The following is a 27,591-nucleotide window of genomic DNA, read 5'->3' on the forward strand; positions in this document are numbered from 1 at the left end:
TCTACCATTTCTCCTACAAACAAAACTTGCTTGGCCTATTTTTTTTTTACGATCTAAATTTGAACTCAGTGGGACTTCATCTAAATTGGCTTTGAATGAAATTTCAAAACTTACCTGATTCCCCCATCCCCCATTATTGCTTCCCTAATTTATATGGTTTTTTTTTTCTCCAGCCGAACAGTTCCCATTGCACAGTATATCTGCAGTTCAGTGCAGTGTAGGAGTGGATGTCTTCTATTTAAAAAAGAAAACATGGTATCTCTGTGTGAACTGCTTTATCTATTTATCTAAAGCAACCCCTATGCAAAATGTCTTCCATCCATGTGCAGTAATAATGAGCATGTTTGTGATGGGTAGATAACAAGACTGCCAGTCCGTGGAGGGTAAAACAAACCTGTTGGACGTACTGCATCTAAAACATTTTCCCTCACCAAATGCTATGACTCAAATAGATAAATACTAAACCTGGTGTTCATGTCTGGTTTTAATATATAGTTAGATCTCATAATGGTGCCATGAAGTGTCAACACAACAGGAAGAGGAGAAGCTGCCAGCCACACCTTTTTGGTGTAATTCTTTAGGTTTGGATTTGATTTGATTTCCCTTGAGAGCCCAGTATGGACACCGAATACGTTCTGAGCTCACCTCTGTTGCTTCTGTGCGGTATTGTGATTCTTTCTTTTCAGAAAAAAAACCCTAGTCTCATTGAGTGGTGTACAAAAAAATAATAAAAAAAACCTCCTACTAAGAGAACTAGGACCTGGGGAGCCAGAGCAGAGGAGAAGTCTTTGCGTCTAAAGTTCAGAAATAAAAAAATGACTTTTCCTTTTGAGCTCTTGTTCCCTGATGTGACACTGTGATCAGTATCAAATGCTTGGTGGCAAGGATTTTTGTCAAGCTTTCTGTGCTAAAATAGATTTAACCTACCAGTTGCTCTTTGTGGATTTAACAATGTGTGCGACAATAAAGGGCTGCCACAGCTGTATTGTTAATACATGAATAGTCCCAATTCTATATAGTTATCTTGCCCTCTGTAGCGTTCCTGTATGAAATGTTTGGCTCCATCGGCACCGAGAGAAGCTTCATGATGCACATCAGGGAGGTGTACGTGTGTACATTGTCTGTATGTTTGTCTGTCTCTCTGACTGAATTTTTAACCCAGTACAATTAGTGAATATGCAAGGATATGTGAGATGAAAGCAATTAAATACGGGTGGGCATTTCTTTGATATCAGTCGTGCACTTGTCTCTACTAAAAATAATTCCTTTTTGTGTGTATAAGTGCAATTTTACACACACACAATACATACACACAGTGTGAGATACACACATATTTCCTGGGTAATATACAAGTTGCTTTTCCTGGACTCAATGAAATGACCATTCAGGAAATGATGCCAGAAACAAAATGTACTTTCATACACACTGGGATTTGCAGTTTCGTGAGGAATCAACATTATTTGGCATAAAAGACTAAAAACCTTGTAAAACTATATCACTTATGAATCCATAGCATTGAACCATGGCAGTTAAAGTGGTTTCCAACTGCATTCATTCTACAGTGCAGATGCACTCTTAGGACTTTATCAGACGAAGCTGGGGGAAATGAGGGAAACGGAAAAGCAGGGAAAATAATCTTTGCATGGGAGTTCATGTTTAAAGAAGAGAATTTACTTATCCCCCATCACAAAGGATTTCCTCCTCTCACCTCTAGCTCAACTATCCATAGAGCAGACACAACTTCTCTGGGCTCTTCTCCTTTTCCTCCCAATTTTCAGAGAAAGTTCATAGATAGGATAATACTTAATAATAATACTTTATTTGTACCCTGCCATACCTTCCTGAGGGGATTCCATTTTGCTTCGTCCAAGGCTGGAGTTAAAATTTCTGGAAGAAACATTAACAACCTTAGATATCATCATCATCATCATCATCATCATCATCATCATCATCATCATCATCATTTAATTACTTATTAATCGCCCTCCATCCACGATGCTCTAGGCGATTTACAAGATAAAATTGTAAAGGATAAAAATACATACATACAAATATTGATAAAATTAACATAGATTAAAAGCTCTAGTAAAGACCCAGGTCTTGAGTGCTAGGGCAAAAGGCCCTAACTCACGCATGGCTCTCATATAGGGCGGCAAGGCATTCCATAAGGCAGGGGCAGAAATAGAAAAAGCTCTGTGTCTGGTCCTTTCCAAGTGCACTTCTCTAGGACCCGGTACATAAAGTAAGTCTCGTTGGGATGGTCGTTGAGACCTCCGATGATGGGAGAAGGAGAGACGGTCCCTAAGGTACGATGGGCCCTGGCCGTAAAGAATTTTAAAGGTCAGAACTAGCATCTTATATAGACCACGGTAATCAGTTGGAAGCCAATGCAGATGCTGCAGCACTGGTGTTATGTGGCATTTCATGGGTGTTCTTGTGAGTAGCCTGGCTGCCGCATTCTGAACAATACGGAGCTTTCGGGTTGTGCAAATGATATGCAAATGATACTACTCTGATGGCTGAAAGCGAGGAAAAGCTGAGGAGCCTTATAAGTGCAAAAGCTGGGTTGCAGTTAAACATCAAGAAAACCAAGATTATGACAACCAGACTGATTAATAACAGGCAAATAGAGAGAGAAAACATGGAGGCAGTGACAGACTTTGTATTTCTAGGCACAAAGATTACTGCAGACGCAGACTGCAGCCAGGAAATCAGAAGATGTTTACTTCTTGGGAGAAGAGCAATGACCAACTTTGATAAAATAGTGAAAAGTAGAGACATCACACTGGCGACAAAGGTCCACATAGTTAAAGCAATGGTATTCCCTGTATTAACCTATGGATGTGAGAATGGACCATAAGGAAGGCTGAGCGAAGGAATATAGACACTTTTGAACTGTGGTGTTGGAGGGAAATTCTGAGAATGCCTTGGACCGTGAGAAGATCCAACCAGTCCATACGCAAAGAAATATTGCCCAGCTGCTCACAGGAGGGTAGGATATTAAAGCCACAGATGAAGGACCTTGGCCACATAATGAGGGGACAGGAAAGCTTAGAGAAGACCATGATGCTGGGGAAAATGGAAGGAAAAAGGAAGAGGGGCCAACCAATGGCAAGATGGATGGATGGTATCCTTGAAGTGACCATGAAGGAGCTGAGGGTGGCTACGGCTGACAGGGAACTCTGGCGTTGGTTGGTCCATGAGCTCATGAAGAGTTGGAAGCAATTGAACAAATAAACAACAACAATGAACTGTTTTTGAAGTGTGTGGGAATTTGGGGGGGGGGGATTTGACTGTGATGAGGTCTTTAGAATCTTCAAAGGGAATGATCAGAAATCAAATCAGCACCACAACATCACCTGAATACAGTGTGTTTTTCCAACTGTAATGGTGACCCTTTCTCTTCTGACTGGATAGGGATGGCAAGAAGTTGTCATGTGTGGTATATCTTAATGAACTCCCGGTTTGAATGAACAAACTTGATAGAGGAAATGAAGATCTGTGCATGTGACAGTCCATACACACAAAATCTCCAGAACTTTGTTGAAATGTTATCATGGATAAAAATAAATCTTACAAATGAGCTATCTGAAGCAAGTAAGAGAATACCAACTGCGGTTACATCAGCAATGAGTTTCAAATTTAGTGCCTTAAACCTGGGCAAGAGTTTTTTGTGATTTTGAATATTTTGCTTAGCAAATTCCCCTTGGTGAGATGCTTCTATACAGCATCCCACCTACCCACACATACCACCTAGGCTGTATTTAATTAACCAGCTATTTTTAAAGGTAGGAAGATAATATCAAAACAAAAGATTATACTTGCAAACTTTTAGAAGTTGATTTTGATTTGTGAATTTTTCTCTGTGATTTTGATTTAGAATTTTTATATCATAAATGTGATGAGTACTGGTATTAGATGCTTTCTTCCACCTTATATACCTAGTGTCACCTTATTTATTTATTTTTATATATATAATTTTTATTGAATAATTTGCAAATAGTGAAACATACAAGACAAGTTAAAAGCGAGGAATTCCAGTGGGGACACTATACCTAGTGTCACCTTATGACATGACACATCCTTCTCTAACAGCTATCACATGCATTTTATTCGCTACTGGGAATCTTTGCTTTTTGGACGACAATGATCCAGAATTTCCAAGCTGTAGATTCTGGAAGTTTTCCAAACCCTAAATTGCAAATAGGTGTAGAATAAATAACTTTTCCAATCCCTAAATTAAGATAATATGGATCCACACCAGCTAGGAATTACTTGCAGAAGTGACATGATTCAGGTTTTGATTTCAGATTCAAACCTTTCCTTTGATTAGCTCTTTGGAGAGAAAAATTGCTGAAGGGTTTAAACTAAAATATTTCCATCAGTAACTAAAGAATTGTAACAACAAAGAGAGAATGTACAGACACTGGAGACTGCACAGGTGTAGAAAACATAAATCAATTCATAATCAACTTTGGCTTAAACTCTGAAAATATTAATACTGACTGAATCCGAGACAGGAATTGCTTTATATTCAAGCATTACAAACGTATTAGAGTCATCTTAAGAAACAAGAAATAATGAATTATGGTACAGTAGAGTCTCACTTATCCAACATTTGCTTATCCAACGTTCTGGATTATCCAGTGCATTTTTGTAGTCAATGTTTTCAATATATCGTGATTTTTGGGTGCTAAATTCATAAATACAGTAATTACTACGTAGCATTACTGCATATTGAACTACTTTTTCTGTCAAATCTGTTGTATAACATGATGTTTTGGTGCTTAATTTGTAAAATCATAACCTAATTTGATGTTTAATAGGCTTCTCCTTCATCTCTCCTTATTATCCAACATATTCGCTTATCCAATGTTCTGCCGGCCCATTTATGTTGGATAAGTGAGACTCTACTGTATCATGATTAAATCAGCATAACCTTTGCATAATTTTGTAGCTACTGCCCATATATATTGCTGCAAAATATATAGGCAACTCTTAATAGCAAGGAGATACAAGGTAACTGGAGTCGGCAGTCTTTAAAAGTGCTCAAATTAGGTTCACAATGCCAGCCTGGTTTGAGACAAACAAAACAACACCTAACCTTCCAGGTGTCAATGTGAAGCTGTTGAGAGACCAACAAATTCCCTTTTTGCTTGGCAAAACCTTGGTCCCTGTGTTTGGGGCTGTTTTGCTTCCTTAATCATCAGCAACTTGCTATTAAATCAGAGCTTCTGGGGAAATGGCACTCAATTAGGAGAGATCAGAAGAAAAAGCTATATAAATATCTGCCTATATTATATAGAGTGCTGTAGTTAATCAATCCCAAAGAACAAAGAGCTTGGCTGGAGCTGAGAAACAACCCCTGCCAAGTGAAGGAGTCCTGCTGAGGTAACGCGAGCAAACAGCACTATTGACAAGAAGGTATCTGTGCGGTAAGGGCCTCTCCCACTGAAGAAGTTGAAAACAAGACTGCTCAGCCCTCGGAGCAAACACCAGTCCCTTGGCTCTCACCGCATACCGTTCCTCCAAAGGTTCTCAGCCGCCAAAGCCAGCTGAAGGGACAGTAGTTCCCTTGACCAAGGAAGGAGGTAGAAAAACCACCCTTATTGATTATGCGTTCAATGAAAGGTCAAGACTCCTTCTGAGGGTCACCATCATTTCAGCAAGCTCTCCCATTTCTCGGGCCCTTCTTCTTTTCGTCTCTTTGCTGAGATTTTTGTGGTTGGGTTTTTTGGGCCAGGCTCTCCAGGTGGACACCTGGGGTAAAAGTAAGCTGCAAATGAGCTAATCATCATTAATGCGTTGACAAAACCTGCCAGCCCAACATCCCTCCTAATGGCTGACAAATGTCAGGGTGACTTGTATGCTTTTTTTGTTAATTGAATTGGTTAATTAGGTCCCAGAGGCCTGGCTGCTAATTATGAGCTGCAGCAGAAGAGGAACATATCTATATATCTACAGCAGTAGCTAGCTAGACATACACATGGAACTCACACGTACCGATACAACGAAGTTAATCTAAAAGGGTGTGGGAGAGAGAGGGAGAGTGGGAAGTAAATTATGTACACATATCCACCCCCCCCCCCCCTTTTTTTTGGTTCTTTATAGTGTATAGAATTACCTTTGCTTAATTCCTGACCTGCCACATGCTACTGTCTTCTTGATGTGTTTGTTTTTTTTAAACAAAATTAAAAATAAAATAAAATGAGGGATAGTGAAACTCCAAATTTGCCTTTTTTTAAAAAAGAGGAGCATCTGCTCAGTCAGCTCCACGTTCATTAATTATCAGCCAATTAGTGAAAGAAAAAAGCCCTCCTGATTTACATCTTAATTTGTTACTTTGTAAAGATGTTTGTGTGTGTGTATGTGTGCGTATATATATGTGTGCGTGTATGTATAAAAAAGTTAAATACTCCCTCCGGTTTGCAAGCCATAGAAAGTGAAAAGGGGGATGGCAACTTCCCACCAAGAAAAGGCAATTAATCATTATACTTTGCACTTCTATGAAGGCTTTTATCCCCAGATCTCAAAGCGCTTGGCAAAATTAATTCATTAAGCCACCTGGCACCCTGGGGAGCTGGCAAAGAAGTAGCAAGCTCCTCGGGGCAAGAAGTGCCTTTGTGTGTGTCTTGTACAGCCCCAAGGACATTGCTGGCTTATTTTTTAAATGAAGAGTTCACTTTTGGGGCCCTATTTTCTGACCAAAAGGCTTAGTGAAAAGGATACACCAATGGCTCTTTCCATAAAATCTTGGCAGAAATGGTTGGATCAACAACTATGCCCAAACAGCTTATATATCTTGCATTGTAAGATGTTCCCACTCATTGGTTTTGATCGATTTCAGAATTTCACATTATCTTCAAGAGCTTTTGGTTGCTCACCAAGATTTAAAGAAATCTTGGGAAAGCTGATCCGTTCAGGCACAAGCCTTGAGCATGACATGAAATAGAAACATAAAATTCCTTTATAGATGAGGAAATGGAGGACTACAAAACATGGTACAATCTGGGACCATAGAAATATGTGTCTTAGGACCTGTTAGAAGCTGCTCTGCATTTCTGAAAACCCAGTCAGATGAGATCCCAAATCCCAAATTTGATTCCTGGGGAGAAAATTATTTCAGTGATGATGCATCACCTTATTTCTTCAACAACAAGTAGGGATGGTACCAACTCTTATTATTATTATTATTATTATTATTATTATTATTATTATTATTATTATTATTGATAGACAGGATAATGACAATATTGTTTGCTGAAATTTTAACAAGATAACTTCTTTTATTGAGACTGAATTTCAATCACATTCGTTTGATTGGTTTTTGGTTTAAATGGTTAAAACGTGTCACCCGGGTATGGAAAATGTGGTCGCTAAAACCCACAACCAAGCTAAATATCACTTTGTGCCCTTAGACCAGTGGTTCTCAACCTGGGGTCCCCAGATGTTTTTGGCCTTCAACTCCCAGAAATCCTAACAGCTGGTAAGCTGGCTGGGATTTCTTGGAGTTGGAGGCCAAAAACATCCGGGGACCCCAGGTTGAGAACTACTGCCCTAGACCCTTCTTAATTCTTTTCCCCCCAGGCTTGTGTTATGCTGCTGTGAGGCTTATTTTTAATCTTTCTCTCATTGTCAGGCCCTTCCAGACAGGCCCTATATCCCAGGATGTGATCCCAGGTTTTTTGTATATCCTAGATTATCTGGCAGTGCGGACTCATATAATCCAGTTTAAAGCAGAAAACCTGAGATCAGATCCTGGGATATAGGACCTGTCTGGAAGGGCCTTTAGGCAGCTGATTTTGTCACTTCTTAGAATATTTGTGCCTTTAAGGACTTGTCCAGTCCATTGGCATCCTGGGCGCTGCAAATTGTATGATGCAAGAGCTTTAAGTGAGCTGCCAAAAACTCAAGCTGCAGTTTTCAAGACACAGTTTGATCACCACTCATATAAATAATGCAGGACTTCATCCAGTCCAGAGTATCCACCTTGACAAAACAGTAGAGTAAGCTTAATGGGCACATGGCAAGTGAACAAAGATTTCTTGTTCCAAGTAAATTGCCTAATGATCTGATTGCCCATACAGCTGTTTCCAGAAAAAGAAAGAACTTAAAATTATGTTCAGTCCTATACAGAACCGTGTTTACTGTGTATGAGCTAATAGAGAACCAGATCAATCCCATCTCATTACAATTAATGAATATGATTTTCATTTTGCTTTTCTTGATACAGTCCTGGATATATTTCTTCACCCGTGTTTGCTGTGAACATTTTTGGCTTTGCACTGAATCATGTATTCCGGTACAGTATAGTTATTATACTTCAGTTTCTTTTTCCTTTTTCTTCTTCTTAGCATATGACATAGCAAGTAGTTCAAAAGTTCCTCCAAGCTGCTGCCAGGTCACATTCAAAGGGAAAGTGTCTCAGAAATAGTAGCAAAGGTCATATAATACATTGGCACTGTTATGACTTGAGAGAGATTATGAGGGGCAGTTGAAGAGTGACAGTGAATAGAAGAGCAGAAAGGACAAGAAAAACTGCAAGATATTAGAGGCATTTTATTTCTGGATCAAATTCTTCCAGAGTTAGGAACCTTTGGAGACGGCTATAAATTACTATATCTCTATAACAAGATGCCTCACAGTATTCATTTACAAATATAATCTTACTAATGCTAATGATACTATAATATAGCAGAAATGCAGTATTTTTAATTTGAAAGATTTCTTGGACACTATAACTTACTTCACGTAGGCGATCCCTCGTAGTTCAAGGACGATTGTCTTGCTATTCTGGTCATAGACCCTAATAAATTGCTGATTGTCTTCTATCTCTATTGCACTATAACTACTGCATCTGTGGCATCAATAGTCACAATTTTACTTATCTATATTCAACGAAATATGCCCTCTCTAGGAATATTCTAGGTTCTCCAGGCAGTTTTTGGTATGCTTCCACTGAAATACCACAGAGGTATCTATAGAGGACCCGGCAAATTCCTAGAGAGGATACATGTCCATATTTTTAGGTCCTCCAGTGAAACTCTACCATAACTTCCAACAGAAATTATTCATTTTAATAAAGACTGTCATTATCAGTCACAGTTTCTTGATTCCACATTAAGTTCAGGAATGAATCCATGATGAATATGGGAGAATGACTACTGTTCGACCTTACAGTCTTCAGCCCGTGAAATAATATGTCATTGCCATTATCATTTTACAGGTTATGGGTGAAATACTGGCAAGCCCAAGACCACACAATGAGTCTTAGAAGAAATATTGAATAAAATATTTGCTTGAGAGAGGCCATTCGTGATATGGAAGGGAATAAAATACACTAAAGTTGTCCTGTTCTTTGATTAACATTTACATGTCCACTAGATGTTATAAATTATTTTTAATGAGGGAAGTGTAGAGCTATTGTGGGGATACTGAAGTTGCTGTGTCTAACACAATCCTCTTACCCCCTGCCTCTGTGGTGGTCTCTGGTTGTGACATGGGTCCACAATCTGTCTTCATCATATAAGCTGAACCCATTATATATTCAAGATTTACAAAAATTCGCTATTAATAGTATAGCAAAAACCTCATTCTAAACATCCTTTAGCATCCTAGGAAGAGAAGAATATTTTAACATGGTTCAGGACAGCATCAAATGTGCTGTCAGTCAAGCCAATAAAAGGAACGAATTCAGTAACCAAAACTCTACCTCTTAAACTATCTATCCTGAATATGCAATCTTTTGCTGACAGGCCAATTATTTTGCAATCTGTTCCTACTCTATTGGGGCAGTGTTGTTGTCAATTGCCATCAAATCATCTTTAACTTGTGATGTCACTGTCCATGTGAATGAGAGGCCTCAAAGACATCCACTTTCCACCTCATCACAAAGGCCCATGGATTTACCATGCATAGTGGCAAACCCATGGGCTCCCAACAGGGCTCGTGGAAAAACCGTCGCTCCACATCCCACATCATGCGACTTGCCCTTTCCCCCATCCCATGGGGAGAAGTGTCGGCATCCCCAATGCCGGTAAGACAACATAAGAATTCTCCTATGTTACTGTGCTGGTTGATATGCCCCTTGCTTTCCCTATTCTAGATGGAGCTCAGCCAGAAGTTGATGTGCATCATAGGAAGGGCTCCATCCTGAAAGGGGAGAACAAGTGGCATAGGATGGGCCAAGTAGTCCTTCTGATGAGATTGTTATTAGCAGATCTTGAAGATTCAGAGGAGTGGCTTGAGACTATCCAGGTATTCCTCTTTTCCTACTGCTAACACTTTACCAAGCCTTATCAGTTCTCTAATGTCATGCTGTCTCATGATATCTCTGAAGTATGCATAATACCTCTGTTTGGTCATTTTGGCTTCTTGTCCTAGAACAAATCAGGTTTCATTTGTTCGTGGCCCCAGTTGTGTATCTTTTTAATAGTACATGATATCCATAGAAATCTCCTCCAGCAACATATTTCAAATGACTTGATTTTCTTCCTGACCAGTTTTCCCAACCATACATAGAAGTCTGAAATACTGTGACATGGATAATTCTGATTTGCATGAAGGTGTTCTAGACATATACAGTTATAGTAATGGAGAAAACACAAAGAGCCACTAGTTATCTGTAATTAATGAAATTAGTAATGTGTACTCAATGAAGACATGTAATTAACTATGGCCATGGTGGCAAAGTGCGTTAAAGCACTGAGCTGGAGACCGAAAGGTCCCAGGTTCAAACCCCGGGAGCGGCAGGAGCGCCTGCTGTTAGCTCCAGCTCCTGCCAACCTAGCAGTTCGAAAATATGCCAATGTGAGTAGATCAATAGGTACCGCTCCGGCGGGAAGGTAATGGTGCTCCTTGCAATCATGCTGGCCACATGACCTTGGAGGTGTCTACGGACAACGCCGGCTCTTCGGCTTAGAAATGGAGATGAGCACCAACCCCTAGAGTCAGACATGACTGGACTTAACATCAGGGGAAACCTCTACTTTTACTTTACCTATGGTTCTTCTAAATTTTCCTTTAGTGAAGATCCTACTTTATTTCTGCACAGTCTTCACATTACTTGTTAACTTATAGCAAGTCTATAAAGCGTTTTGGGAACGGAATAGTCTCAGATATGGTTTTGTTCAGTCCTTCCTCTGCAATACAGCAATTGGTTTTTGTTGGCAGTCTCCCATCCAAGTATTAACCAGAGCTGTCTCTACTTGCACAATCTCATTGGATCTGTATCTTTTGTGTATTTATAGTAGCTGAGGAAAAGAGCTAAACAGACTCAGGTAATGGAAAATGAGGAAAAGAATCCAACACTTTCTTTGGTCCCAATAAAGTTTGCTTCTCCAAAGCAGCTATTTGCACTTCAAGAAAAACTGCAGCTGGTGCCAATGGCACATTGCCTTGAAATGCAAATGCAGGCCATTTCTGTGGCAGATGTGACAAGGAAAGAGTTAAAATACCCTCTCTCACCTATGCAATCTATTTCTACCTACATAGCAAAAACTGTGCATTAATCACACTCACACAATGAACAGCATGTCTAGTTCATTTACGGTACAGAAATAAAGTCTTAGTATCTTCACTGGGGGGAAATTCATGATTAGGATAAAGGCAGGCTGTTGCTATTGAGTTAGCAAGAAGAGGAGGAGGAGGAAGAAGAGGACAATACCAAATTAGGTTTGTGTTTGCTCCCAGCTCCCTGCAGCTATGGAAATCTGTGCATAACCTTACTATGCTCATTAGTCCATAAACTAATGTTTGAATTCTTATTTAACAAAATATTTTTAAAATAAGTAGGCTCAAATTGGCAATGCTGGGGAGAATGGCTCCTAAATGACAACACAGCAAAGAGTTCAGGAAGCACCTTCTGCTTCCCCCACCAAAAAAGTTCTCTTCTTTGCTCTGTGAATATTGATTGCTTCCACATTGACATGCCACCTGCTGAGGCTCCTTTAGCTATTGATAACCAATGCCATCCCTTCTAAAGTTCAAAAACGGACAGGCAGCTTTCATGTTTGTAAACAGTATTGATCTGCATAAATAAGCTCACTGTTAGAATGCGGGATTAAACAAGGACAAAGATAGAACATTTGCGAGATTAAGTCCGGAAACAGTTAATTAAAAGCTGAGCGATAAACCCAGGCTATAGACAGCCGCCAATTAATGCAAATGTCTGTAGATCTCAGAAAAACATTCCTCCCCACCGTCTTTTCTCTCTCTTTTTTTCCCGCACACATGCACACTTTCCACTCTTTCCAGATACTGTATTTTAAGAGGAAACAGAACTCATTGGTTTTAGGACTAGAGAATTATTAAGAAATGTTTGTGTCTGTAGAATTGAATTAAAATTTCTCAAGTACACTTTTAAATGAAGTATTTCTATGTCCATATAAAAGAAGACCATTTTTCAAAAAATATAGTTGCATTATCTTATCGACAGAGATGTGCATCTTTAATATTCTGGCTATACTCCACAATTTGGAGGAGCTGGTAACCACTTTCTCTCCCCCTGCCTTGATACATCGGAATGACATGAGGGGGATCTACTCTTTAGAATGAATACAGTTTGATACCACTTTAACTGCCATGGCTCAGTGCTAAAATGTCATAGCATGGAGCAATGGTAGTTAAAGTGATGGCAAACAGCATTAATTCTACAGTGTAGATTGCAAAATGGGGGGCACCACTTAGTACAATGGCAACGTCTGCCATCCTGTTCTCATGATGTTGCTGAGTCCTCCCCTGAGAAACCTTGGAAAATGTCTTCCTCTTCCTGGCAAAATAAAGAGGCTAGAATCCTGTTGGGGTCTTACATCTTTGTAAATAGACTTACAAGAATTGGAATTGGGTAATTTTGTAAAGTCTGTATCCAGTAGATTGATTATCTTGGTTACTATGCAGCAATGTTGGCAAAATGCTCAATCTGCCTTGTGTACCGATGCAAATTGTGTAGTAATGCACATGATACAATGATGGATATTGGCTGAAATATGCATCTGGCTCTGATGGACATTGTGAACCAATATGCATTGTGCATGATCTCCATTGTAAACTGATACACATTTATTTATTTCGTGTCAAAAGCATTGGTACAGCAAATTTCAAATAATGGAAATAAAATAAAAAAGAAAAGAAATCACAAGCAACTAAATAGTTTTGGACCAAAAGCGGGCAACAGCAAGCTGATACACATTGGTTCCAGTGCACATTGGCCACTCTTACTAGTGTCCCAATATGTATCGTCACAATTCACTAACATTAAATAAAGTATGATATAGGATTCAGTCATATAAATTAGCACATGAAGCAGAAGTGCAGGAAGGCGGAGTTACAAGATTATACAGAAATACAGCATTGGAAAATGAATTGGTGAATGTTGGGTGAGAAGGGCAGGATATAAATATTGTAATAAATAAATATACAATTGTATGAATGCACAGACGTGCAAAAGCAAGGTTGCTCATTTTGACATGTTGTCACTATTGGTGATTTCATGAAACAGTGGCTTCATGCGATAGTCCGATACTCATTCTTATCAAGATCCAAAGGGTTGATTAGCTCAAACTCTCTCAGGACCCTTCCACGCAGCCATATAACCCTGAATATCACCAGGGGCCTCTGGTGACATAGTGTGTTAAAGCACTGAGCTGCTGAACTTGCGGACCAAAAGGTCCCAGGTTCAAATCCGGGGAGTGGAATGAGCGCCCGCTGTTATCCGCAGCTCCTGCCAACCTAGCAGTTCGAAAACATACAAATGTGAGTAGATCAATAGGTACTGCTCCGGCGGTAAGGTAACGGCGCTCCATGCAGTCATGCCGGCCACATGACCTTGGAGGACAACGCCAGCTCTTCGGCTTAGAAATGGAGATGAGCACCAACCCCCAGAGTTGGTCACGACTGGACTTAACGTCAAGGGAAACCTTTACCTTTACCTATCAAAGCAGAAAATCCTATAATATCTGCTTTGAACTGGGTTATCTGAGTCCACACTGCCGTATATTCCAGTACAAAGCAGAAAAATGAGGGATTTTATTCAGCTGTGTGGAAGGGACCTTAGCTAAAGAAAACAGATCTCACTCACTCACATACACACACTCCCCCCACTGCAATTCTCCTTCAGTCTAAAAGCTGTATGATTCAACCAAAATATAAATAAGGCAGATGTTGTCCATCATGTTAATGAGCTGGGCTTGCTCCATTATACCTCTTTTCCTATGCCTTTCTGCCGCATTGTCCTGAACATATTGTGGCACAGCCAGGACCATAGACAGAAAAAAAAAATGGGGGGGGGGGTTAGCATGAAAAGTAGTTTACTACATGAAAAGTAGTTATTTAGTATTATTTATTTCTCACATTTATATCCTGCCCTTCTCACCCGAAGGGACTCAGGGCGGCTTACAACAGTGGCAACAATTAGATGCTCATACAAACCAATATAAAACAGCACATAAAACAGTTAAAACTATTAAAATACATTATGAATTAAAAATATAGTTCCATAACACAAAATAATTTAGAAATCCGGCTCTATCAATAAACTTCAGTGGACACTCAAAGCAGATAAACTTCAGTGGATACACATAGGAATTTGGTTAATCAGTTAAAATTCATGAGAAAACCAGATTTTGTAAAAAAAAAAAAAACCCTGAACATTTTCGGAGGGGGGGGGTTGAACCACTAACCCCCCCCCCCCCGCCCTTGGCTACAGCCCTATAGCATATGGGTTAAGCACTCACAATAGAATCTAAGAGCAATTGAGCCCACCATGTTTTTTTGCTCATGTGTGTTTATGTGTTAATTCTGTATCAAAGTCTTAAATCATGACAAGTCAGTGGTTTCTCAATCTTTAACTCTCCAATTTTTTTTTTTATTTCAATTGCCAGAATCCCTGACAATGTCTATGTTGGTTCAGGCTTCTGGGAATTGATGTTCAGAACATCTGGATGGCCAAAGGTTGAGAACCATTGATTTCATTACATAGCAAAGTAAAAGCACAATTTAAGTATCCGAAGAAAGCACATCTTTTCTTTTGCATATTGGACTTTGGTTGGCTGTCTTCCATGTTTCAGGATTTATGAACTGCCTAGATTTGTTCTTGGGCAATCTTGATCCATGGGAGCATTTCTAGTGCATGCTGGGGAAATAGTTTCAAGTAGTTATTTGCTGCTGTTTTGTGTTCCTACCTCTTGTCCAAAGAGATTGGGTCTGACAGCAAGGAGTGTCCAGAACACCTTACCCTTTTTTTGTGAATGTGGCATAAAAAGGAGCCATCAATCAACACAACATTGCAACCAAGTAGGTCAAAGAGAAAGTGAGCAGTGGGAAATGTGTTCTCAGTATAAGGAATGGAACAGTGCACTCAGCTATTCCATCTGGTTTCCAGGCTTCATGATAAGTTATATCAAGCTATTCCCCTTGGGGGATTCCGTTTACAACATCATCTCTCCCACAGGATGAAAACATATCCATACAACAGCCCTGGAAATTAAATGCTTGTCACTCTGTTTCTCTGTGCACCAACATTCAGATAACACATCCTTTGTTCTTCCATTTTGAATAAAAATTTTCATTGCCAATAAAATAATAGGTGGAACGCTTGTTAAATGTTATTTCCTTAAATCAAAAAATACAAGCTGATCTAGACAAAACCAATGTGACTGCAACAACAAACAGAGTGGCACTGCTTGAGAGTTGGACTACACTATTGACTTCTTGAGTGTAAGAATTTTGTGTAGTTGTAACAACATACAACCTGCCCTCTCCTCTCTTACAATGCACATTTTCCCCATCTTTGTTCAGGTTGGCACAGATCATAACATTAACCCAGAAAATGACTAACGTGTACTTTGACAATCCACACAGGATTAATTAGTATGAAGTGTGTTGTATTTCTTATGCACATATCATATAAACACAGTATCAATATAACCATGTAAACTTAATTGTAATCCATTTGTAAATTAGTAACAGACCAGAAGAAACAGTAGGTTTTCCACTTTAAAATGATGCACTAAAATGTTCAATTATATCTTACGATTTCTGTGTGCAACATTAATTCCTAGCCTGGTGCAGATGATAACTAAAGGTTAAGGTTTTCTCCTGACATTAAGTCTAGTCGTGTCCGACTCTGGGGGTTGGTGCTCATCTCCATTTCTAAGCCAAAGAGCTGGCGTTGTCCATAGACACCTCCAAGGTCATGTGGCCGGCATGACTGCATGGAGCGCCGTTACCTTCCCACCGAAGCGGTACCTATTGATCTACTCACATTTGCATATTTTCAGACTGCTAGGTTGGCAGAAGCTGGAGCTAACAGTGGGAGCTCATTCCAGTCCCCGGATTCGAACTGCCGACCTTTCAGTCAGCAAGTTCAGCAGCTCAGCAGTTTAACCTGCTGCTCCTCTGGGGGCTCCTTAGTGCGGATGATATACATGCCCATAAAGTATTTCCATTAAACGTAAAGAAGTATTATTTAAAATGTTGACAAGGGCTAAATCAGAACATTTTGTGAACATGACACAAATTTAAAGAATGGAAATAATGTTCTCCATATTTACCCCAAACAATTTAAACACAAATGGAGAAGATATAATGTCAATTACATAACCCCCCCACCCCACCCCGGAATGAATAGAATCAGAACCCATCACTTCATTACTTAAAACACATTGCACAACCTTAAAATAATTGCATAAATTGGTTGTGAAATGCAATCGCAAGTCAGATTCTTGAAAAGATCCATAGAAGTTGATGAATACATTATAAAACAGAACACTCGCAGCGGAATTTGGCCTACATCTGCAATTGCCCTTGCTGGTCATAACTCACATAAGTTGAAGATTTTTGACTATGTGATCATGAGATTAGAATGCATTATTTGAATGCATGCATGATATATGCTACAGATGCTACACTGAAACTAGCATTTTTCAAGACTCATAAAGTAAGCAGTTTTAGAACGGATTAGTGTGATGAGCCGCAAAGGCCATGCCCATCTATTCTCCATCCACAGATGCGAGGGACCACAATGTATCTCTGCTGTACCTTTGTTGGCTAAATATTACCAGATGTCCCTTGGAAAACTACATTATTTAAAGAGTGCTGACATGAAAGTCCCTGAAAGAGTTAGTATTATGTTAGGTAAATGTTTTCCTCTCAGTGTGTTTTCCCCCACTCTTGCTTGTTTTACCCCCACCTAAAACTTACAGATGTTAGAACAAAAAATTGAAGGAATAGTTTCCCACACTGGAATGCCTGTATGCCAAGGAATGCCGAAGTGATTTCTGGCCAGTTTCTGACACTGATCTACAACTGTGTTGCTTCTACTCTATTGCTCTCGTATCAAATCTTCATCTGCTCCCTGCCAAGAATTAAGTGCTTGTACTATAAACCTGGTATAGATTATCACTTAGCTGTATAGATGTATCTAATAGAATTAAATACTTTGGCTCCTGACCAGCAACAGCTGTGCTACATATAATGCAATAATAATGAGACTGAAAGCACCGAGCTATGCCAAGGGAATATTTCACAAAAGCTCCTATTTCTCCTGTTGCCTAGTCCAAGCTTTGGAAAGAGCCAGTCCAAAAATCATGTTTACTTGAACAAATTAAGGGTTATCATTTTTGTTACATCATATATCAGGGTAAATGCTGGGTAAATTTCATTTTATGTTGGCCAGTGGAACTATTATTATTATTATTATTATTATTATTATTATTATTGACACAACAACATTGCATGACACAGCAAACAAGATAGATATGCTGGATTTCGTATCACAAAATCACAAGTCGAACACTTCCCAAGTGTCTAGGACTGTGTGATGTATTTTCAGATGATGCATGCAGATCCCAGTAGGGTGGCTTTTTGCAGATGACAGATCGTAACTTTGTCAATGTCTATTGTTTCCAAATGCCGGCTGAGATCTTTTGGCACGGCACCCAATGTGCTGATCACCACCAGGACCACCTGTGTCCTGGTTTCTGCCAGAGTCTTTGAAGTTCAATCTTGAGGTCCTGATAGCGACTGAGTTTTTCCTGTTGTTTTTCATCAATTCGACTGTCACCTGGAATGGCAACATCAATTATCCAAACCTTTTTCTTTTCCACAACTGTGAGGTCTGGTGTGTTGTGTTCCAGAACTTTGTCAGTCTGGATTCGGAAGTCTCACAGTATCTTTGCGTGTTCATTTTCCAATACTTTTGCAGGTTTGTGATCCCACCAGTTTTTTTACTGCTGGGAGGTGGTAGGTAAAGGTAAAGGTTTCCCCTGATGTTAAGTCCAGTCATATCTGACTCTGGGGGTTGGTGCTCATCTCCATTTCTAAGCTGAAGAGCCGGCGTTGTCCGTAGACACCTCCAAGGTCATGTGGTCGGCATGACTGCATGGAGCGCTGTTATCTTCCCGCCGGAGCGGTACCAATTGATCTACTCACATTTGCATGTTTTCAAACTGCTAGATTGGCAGGAGCTGGAGCTAATAGCGGGCGCTCGAGCCGCTCCCAAGATTTGAACCTGGGACCTTTTGGTCTGCAAATTCAGCAGCTCAGAGCTTTAATGCACTTCGCCACCGGGGCTCTGAATCTTTTGGGCCACATAGTTGTGCCTCTGTTTGTAGTCAGTCTGTGCGATTTTCTTACTGCAGCTGAGCATATGATCAATGGTTTCGTCAGCTTCCTTGCACAGTCTGCATTTTGGGTCATCAGCTGATTTTTCGATTTTGGCCTTAATTGCATTCGTTCTGATGGCTTGCTCCTGGACTGCAAGGATTATTATTATTATTATTATTATTATTATTATTATTATTATTATGATACAGCAAACAAGACAGACATGCTGGATTTTGTATCACAAAATCTCAAGTCGAACACTTCCCAAGTGTCTAGGACTGTGATGTATTTTTGGATGATGCGCGCAGATCCCAGTAGGGTGGCCTTTCGCAGTTATTATTATTATTATTATTATTATTATTATTATTATTATTATTATTATTATTATTATTATCTGCATTTCTATACCGCTTTTCTCACCCCTGGAGGGACTCAAAGCGGTTTACAACATAATAAAAGGCAAAAATCAATGCCTCGTATATGTATACAATATATCACATATCTAAATCAAAAACATATAGCTGTAGATTGAACTATTAAAACTATAAAAGCATCAAACATCAAACATAGACATATGCATGAAACATGTTATTACAGCAATTAACGTAGATCCCTTCTCTTCCCCCCCCCCCCCCCAACACTCCCCATCTCCCTCTCCATAGAGTTTCAACCCTTCTTTTTATACCCTCCCTGCTCCCCCAGGGTGTGCTGTTTGGGTGTGCTTCTTCTTTTAAAAATAAAAATAAAAAGCAAATTATTTGCTCATTTGATTTGTGTAGTGACAATCAGAAGATGGAAATCCAAAGCTGCAGGTCCTGATCTGTACTCTTTCTTTTTAAAGAGAATATTTAATACAAAATCTAATCTAAATGGGCTACTGAGTAGAAGGACTAACAGAATGAATATACGCTGGGGCTGCAATTGTAAACAGAGTTGAAACATCCAGATCTCTTCTTAGCAATATCTGTGCTGAGAGCCTACTGAAGTGGTTCTCAGCCTTTGGCCCTCCAGGTGTTTTGGAATTCAGCTCCCAAAATTTCTGATAGTTGGTCAAGTTGGATTAATGGATAAACAATACATATAGGAATTGTTTTGATAGAAATATGGGAGAAGTATAAAAATAGATTTTACTCAAAAACACCGCTCTGGATCTCACCATTAGAAGCTGGACAACGAAGTCAATTGGGATGCATAAACAGCCCACGTATCGGAAGATACTTAAGAAAGAGAAGAAAAGAGAGGAAGATACTTAAGAAAGAGAACTGTACATTATTTTAGTAGTTATGCACTATTTTAAGATTTTATCAACCAATTGTGTATTGATAAATCGCCTCCTTCTCCTCCCGTTGCCACTTGGGCTCCTTTTCTCTCCCTTTGGCTTCTCCTTCCTCCCTTCCTTAGGTTGTAAATTGAATTTTTTTATGGTTTATACAGTAGAGTCTCACTAATCCAAGCCTCGCTTATCCAAGCCTCTGGATTATCCAAGCCATTTTTGTAGTCAATGTTTTCAATATATCGTGATATTTTGGTGCTAAATTCATAAATACAGTAATTACAACATAACATTACTGTGTATTGAACTACTTTTTCTGTCAAATTTGTTGTATAACATGATGTTTTGGTGCTTAATTTGTAAAATCATAACCTAATTTGATGTTTAATAGGCTTTTCCTTAATCCCTCCTTAGTATCCAAGATATTCGCTTATCCAAGCTTCTGCCGGCCCGTTTAGCTTGGATAAGTGAGACTCTACTGTAATAGTATTTTAGAATTTATTGAAAAACTGCAAAACAGCGCAAAGTGAACCACGAAGTAGTGAGGGAACACTGTACATCATTAGCACAGCACTTATTCTCAGTCCTTTGGCATGGATTGCTCCAATTCTTTCTTTTTTTTAATAGTGATTTTTATTGTAATATATAAGTAATGTATACAGTGAAAGCGAGGAAAGCATTGGTGAAAGATTAGAGAGGTTAAAGTACAAGATGAAAACCAAGGATTGAATAAGTAAGAGAGATAGTTCAACAAAATAATAATAATAAAAAAAAACAGAAAAAAATAAATAAATAAAAATAAGGAAAAAAAAGGACTTCCCATTGTCGTCTTGGGATCTACCGTCGTAATTTTCTTTTTCGGTAGTCTTTTCCAGTCTTGCCATCTTAATGTCATAGAGGTATTTCAAACGTTGGATATGTTTATTATTAATGTGTATCCTTCTTTTCGAACAAAGTCTTTAAAACCTGACCAGTCTGTTGTTTCCTTTTTAGCTTGTAACTTTTGTGTTAGGCTGTCCATTTGGATTATATCAAAAAGCTTTAAGATCCAATCTTCTATTGCTCCAATTCTTGATTGAGTTATATGACCAACCAGTGAGCCATATTGATATAACTTGTTTCATGTATCAGTCAAGTGAATAATGAAGCACTAGTTCTCTTGTGGTCAGGTATATCATCTAGTTCATTATCACCGCAACTGTGATGCAGAACAATGATTCATCTCAATTATTTTACAAATAATTTTTGACTAATGAATAAATCCAAAGCTGCTCGCAGATAGACCTGAAGGCTAATTTCAGACAATGAATTATTCACTGAACACTATTAAAAAATGAAAGGGGGAAGGCAACTAGCCATTTGGGAAGGCAAGAAAGGGCTCCAGATAATGGTCCGTATTTGCTGTGAATTGTACGTGCAGGAGGAGTGAAAAAAAATCAGAGAGTGACAAAAACAAGAGAGTGACAATTGATTCAAACTAATTGGAAGTTAAATTAAATGATAATTAGCATTAATCAATAGTGAGGTTGGCATGCCGGTGCATCCCTCCTTCAGGCAATTCACCTCCAATCCCCAGTGCACCAATAAGGCAGATGATCTATGAGCCCTGGGTGTGCTCCTGCTATCGGTAAAGAAGTATGTCCCTGCAGCATTGACCGGGAGGGGGGTGGCGGGGAGAACATTTCAATGAGAGACAGCTTTGCCAGCAAGAGAGGTGGCCGCCGTGCTCTTCCTGCAGTTAATTGCAGCCCACATCAAAGTACCCGGTGCCCTCAAATGACAGAGGCTGGTAGCGGTATCTCAATGCCCGCCTGATTTCAAAGAGTACATCATAAGGATTCCTGGCTCAGCATATTATTCTGCTTTTGTTAAGAGCATTAGTTTCATGTATTTCTTTCTCTTTTGAATGTGTGTGTGCAGTGTGTACGATCATGATTTGAGGAACCCCCAGGATCCACAAAGACTGTACCTGGATAGCATGGAGCATATATGAAAGCCCTGCTGGATCAGACCTATGACCTATCTGGCCCAATGTTCTATTTTTCAGTGGCCAAATGTATATTGGCAGAAACTCTGCAAGCACGGCACCATCACTGTCCAAAAATAATGATGGTAATGAGATAATCAAGCAAATGTAACCAATTATATATTGGCAGAAACTCTGCAAGCACGGCACCATCACTGTCCAAAAATAATGATGGTAATGAGATAATCAAGCAAATGTAACCAATTAGAGACTTTGTCCTGAATTTTTAATAGAGCCCTACAGATGGGGCCCCCAGGGCCATAGCCAGAAAAAATTTTTGGGAGGGGTTTTGAAAATTTGGGGTTGAACCCCGGACCCACCCACCCCCCGGCTTCAGACCTGTCAATATCTGCTTGAGATAGTGCCTGGAGGGACTCTTAATTTTTTGCGTCTCATAGACTTAGCATGGGGATTTGGTTAACCAGTTAAAATTCATGAGTAAACCAGGTTTTTTTTTTTTACCTGAAAATTTGGGGGGGGGGGGTTGAACAGGCCTGGGGGCCCCTGGTGGGCCCATGGTGGCACACTGTGTTAAAGCGCTGAGCTGCTGAACTTGTGGACCGAAAGGTGCCAGGTTCAAATCCTGGGAGCGGAATGAGTGCCCACTGTTAGCCCCAGCTCCTGCCAACCTAGCAGTTCGAAAACATGCAAATGTGAGTAGATTAATAGGTACCGCTCCGGCGGAAAGGTAATGGCGCTCCATGCAGTCATGCTGGCCACATGACCTTGGAGGTGTCTACGGACAACGCCAGCTCTTCGGCTTAGAAATGGAGATGAGCACCAACCCCCAGAGTCAATCACGACTGGATTAACGTCAGGGGAAACCTTTACCTTTACAGATGGGAACATAAAGTTCTGGACTGACATAATGTTCAGTGGTGGCTGGAAAGTCCAGTATTACTGGTATGATAAATCTGTATAACAGTGCTCCATGCAGCCATGCCGGCCACATGGAGGTGTTTATGGACAACGCCAGCTCTTTGGCTTAAAAATTGAGTTGAGTACCAACTCCCAGAGTCAGACACAACTAGACAATGTCAGGGGGAAACCTTTACCTTAAATCTGTATAAATTTTACTCCAAACTTTAAAGGAGACTTGGTTCAGCACTTTGGACAATCCTTTACATTCCTGAACTAAAATCTAGAAGGGAAGTAAGGGTAAAGGTAAAGGTTTTCCCCTGACATTAAGTCTAGTCGTGTCCGACTCTGAGGGTTGGTGGTCATCTCCATTTCTAAGCCAAAGAGCCAGCGTTGTCCATAAACACCTCCAAGGTCATGACTGCATGAAGCTCTGTAACCGTCCTGTCAGAGCGGTACCTATTGATCTTCTCACATTTGCATGTTTTTGAACTGATCGGTTGGCAGAAGCTGGGACTAACAGCGGGAGCTCACACTGCTCTCCGGATTCAAACTGCCAACCTTTCCTTCCAGCACATTCAACAGCTTAGTGGTTTAACCTGCTGTGCCACTGGGGGCTCCAGAGAGGATGTAAGGTAAAAGGAAAGGTTTTCACCTGACATTAAGTCTCGTTGTGTCCGACTCTCGGGGTTGGTGTTCATCTCCATTTCTAAGCCAAAGAGCCAGCGTTGTCCGTAGACACCTCCAAGGTCATGTGGTTGGCATGACTGTAATAATAATAATATTAATTTTATTTTTTACCCCGCCACCATCTCCCCGAAGAGACTCGAGGTGGCTTACACGGGGTCAAGCCCAAGCATAACAGACATAATAAAACACATTAAGTAAAAAAAGTCAATAAAAACATATTAGTAACAAATCACTAAAACATGGATTGGACAAAACCATGAAAAACACATAAAAATAACTAGGCCATAAAGTGCATATATGAAGAATGAGGACAAGAAAGGAGCGCCGTTACCTTCCCACCAGAGTGGTACCTATTGATCTACTCATATTTGCATGTTTTCGAACTACTAGGTTGGCAGAAGCTGGGGCTAACAGCAGGAGTTCATCCCGCTCCCCGGATGTATTATCCCACTATATTGGTGGATCCAGCCACACACATGTCATTATTACATCTCAATGATGCAAAATGTAGCTGGATATCTTACAGTGTAAGTTACCCTTGATTGCATGTTGTCCTTACAAGAGCATAGAAATATTGTAAGTATCAACCTGCCCACCTACATTTATAATAAATAATAATGGCAAGTTGCACTACATCTGTCTCAGATAGATACTGGATTTTGTACAGATATCTGTGAAATTGTGGTTTTGTTTATGTAGTATTCCAGTTATAATGAAAGAGTCTCTAACATTTCCTTTTTAGACAAGGTTCCGGAATGTATATTTACACCTCAGAACAAAGGATTCCCCCAGGCAGGTGATCAATTACAACATTCACACTGACCTCCAACAGACAAGAGTTCTTTCTCCCATCCTGGATGTTCCACAGATATATAAACCTCTCTGGCTGAGTTTCCAATATACCTCACAACCTCTGAGGATGCCTGATGTGGGGAGAACATCAGAAGAGAATGCTTCTGGAGCATGGCCATACAGCCCGGAAAATGCACAACAACCCAGATATAATTTATTTAGGGTTTTTTTTTGCACTTCAAGTGACATTTTATTAAAGAGTACTGCTTCAGGCAGCATTGTTGGTCATTTTATTGGCAATTTTAGCCTATTTTTTAAAGTGGAGTTTATTGTTCTTTATATTTAAAAATAGGCCTGTGTGTTTTTGGGGGAAGGGATTGGAGGAGCAATAAAAAGAAATCACCTGCAGGTTACACTTTCCCAGCCTCAGGATCAAATATCTATGCACCTTGGGCAAATGAAATAAGAGCAAGAAATTTCAGAAGAATTTAAGTTACTAGATTTCTTACACGAGTCCAGCATCCTATTCCTTGATTGAGATTTAGGCATTGTTGGAGGGTGTGAAACGTTAAGAGATCTGTGCCTGCATATTTTCTAGTGCTGCTCTTTCTTTGTTGATGTTTAAAGACCCACGTCAAACATTTCCATCTAGAAGAATAGCTTTGCATGCTTTCCTGCTGTTTCTGTATTTAAGAAGGCCCAAGTCGCTGTTTGTAGATATTAATAGTTTAACATGTAACCAGATTATTGGACAAAAAACAAATAGCATGTGGCTCCTTTTTCGAACAGAAGACCCTTTGATGCACCTGTTGCAGCCCTTATGCTTCTGCATGTCTGCCTCCCTGGCTCAGTCACCCCCCACCTGCACCCCCAACTCCTCCCTATCAATATATTGCTTGTTCAGCCTCACACCGATTATTCATTCCTTGGCATTGAAGCTTTTGCTCCAAAGAATTAACATTTGGATTTTATTTACCGGCTAGCTGAGTGCCAGGGAGACAGCTGGGCGTCGTTGCGCAAGTCATTTTGATGGGGAAATCAATGACAAATTGAGAAAAGAGGAGGATCAAACAATGAGCCCTATGCGATCACTGTTGGAAAACATCACATCAGTAATTCATTGAGTTTTGACAAAGGAGGAGGTGGGAAAAGAGGGAAAGGTGAATCCCCAGTTTCAATTTCGCACAGAACTACCCAATCCACTCTGTCAGGTTGAACGCGTAGGTTAAACTCAGCTTCATGCTTCCCCCATCCCACCCCGCTCCTGGAGAACAGGGCAGGGGACAGCCAAATGTTTATTGCTATCTTGATGGAATTTCACTCTAAGAGGGATTTGAAAATAAAACACATTTCCTGTTGGAGACGACGGGCTGTGAGTTGCAAAGAAAAGCAGAGCCTTTGGCCGAGCTCAGCTCTAAATAAGCATTTCTGTTCCAAGAAGCTATTCTATTGGCGAGGGCTCCCCAGCACCTGCGGTTAGAAGAGCCTTAGGCAAGTCCAAGCACTTCATTTAGATGTCACTTATTACAATCGGGCAGACCCTATCCCTTGGAGCTGCAGGAAATTCAATGCTTAACCTAAATGCTTTCTTAAATTAAAACTGAGAGAAAGAAAGACTTTTAATAGAACAGAGAAGAGGGAGTATGAGGTACATGAGAGCGTGGGTGGTGGTGCATGTCATAGCTTTCTCTTGTAGCTTCATCAATCCATGTAAAAAGAATATGCAATCCAATGAAATATTCACAGCCTTCGACTGTGTGGACCATAACAAACTGTGGCATGTGCTTGGTGGTATAGGGATACCAAGTCACCTTGTCTGTCTCCTGAGAAATCTGTATAAAGACCAAGTAGCCACAGTAAGAACAGACCACGGAACAACAGACTGGTTCAAGATTGGGAAAGGAGTACGGCAGGGCTGCATACTATCGCCCTACCTATTCAACTTGTATGCAGAACACATCATGCGACTTGCGGGGCTTGAGGAATCCAAGGCTGGAGTTAAAATTTCGGGAAGAAACATTAACAACCTTAGGTATGCAGATGATACCACTCTGATGGCCGAAAGTGAGGAGGAGCTGAGGAGCCTTATCACCAAGGTGAAAGAAGAAAGTGCAAAAGCTGGGTTGCAGTTAAATGTCAAGAAAACCAAGATAATGGCAACTACACCTATTGATAACTGGCAAATAGAGGGAGAAAACGTGGAGGCAGTGACAGACTTTATATTTCTAGGCGTGAAGATCACTGCAGATGCAGACTGTAGCCAGAAAATCAGAAGACATTTCCTTCTTGGGAGGAAAGCAATGGCCAACATCGCTAAAATACTGAAAAGCAGAGACATCACACTGGCAACGAAGGTCCACATACTCAAAGCAATGGTATTCCCCATAGTAACCTATGGATGTGAGAGCTGGACCATAAGGAAGGCTGAGCGAAGGAAGATAGACGCTTTTGAACTTTGGTGCTGGAGGAAAATCCTGAGAGTGCCTTGGACCGCAAGAAGATCCAACCAGTCCATCCTACAGGAAATAATGCCCAGCTGCTCACTGGAGGGAAGGATATTAGAGGCAAAGCTGAAGTATTTTGGCCACATCATGAGGAGACAGGAAAGCTTGGAGAAGATCATGATGCTGGGGAAAATTGAAGGAAAAAGGAAGAGAGGACGACCAAGGCTGAGATGGATGGACGGTATCCTTTAAGTGACTGGCTCGACCTTGTAGGAACTGGGGGCGGAACGACTGACAGGGAGCTCTGGCGTGGACTGGTCCATGGGGTCACGAAGAGTCGAAAACGACTGAACGAGTGAGAGGACGAAATGATTTTACTTCCCTCCCCTGTTCAGTGGTATAAAGTTTCAGTGGCAAAAAAATCTTGTGTTGTCGAAGGCTTTCATGGCCGGAACCACTGGGTTGTTGTGAACTTTCCGGGCTGTGTGGCCATGTTCCAGAAGCATGTTGTGAATGTTGTAATTAATCAAATTGATTAGCATTAATGACCTTGCCAACTCCAAGGCCTGGCTTCTCAGCATCTTTAGTATCTTGTCTGCTTTGTAAACATTAAAGATGAAGAGGCTACCAAAAAAGAATGCATGGCAACCTTATTCAGCACCACAAAAAAAGACTTCAATATAGAAGCATTCCATCCCAGCTTGGTAATTTAAGCAAGTTTAACATGTCAGTGATTATTTCCCTTAATTCCATACACAAATATTTCCAATATACTTCTCCTGTTTATGAAAAAAGATGTGTGTTAAGTTCTTATCACAGAATGAACTAAGCAACATTGCTAGATCATGTCTTTCAAAATGACAGCCATACCAATGCATTACAAAAAGAAAACATCCAAAAGAAAC

The 27,591-nt window shown here is 40.2% G+C and overlaps 1 long non-coding RNA gene across 1 annotated transcript in view; it reads left to right on the top strand.

The window, feature by feature from the left end:
* Positions 1–27,591, top strand: part of LOC103279472 (uncharacterized) — a 99,327-nt gene that overhangs the window by 41,019 nt on the left and 30,717 nt on the right. Inside the window, exon 2 of the long non-coding RNA XR_010004449.1 lies at positions 8,234–8,302. This is a non-coding gene — a long non-coding RNA (uncharacterized LOC103279472). The remainder of the gene's footprint in view (positions 1–8,233; positions 8,303–27,591) is intronic.

The sequence above is a fragment of the Anolis carolinensis genome, chromosome 3 (assembly GCF_035594765.1).
Source record: "Anolis carolinensis isolate JA03-04 chromosome 3, rAnoCar3.1.pri, whole genome shotgun sequence".
Lineage (NCBI taxonomy): Eukaryota > Metazoa > Chordata > Lepidosauria > Squamata > Dactyloidae > Anolis > Anolis carolinensis.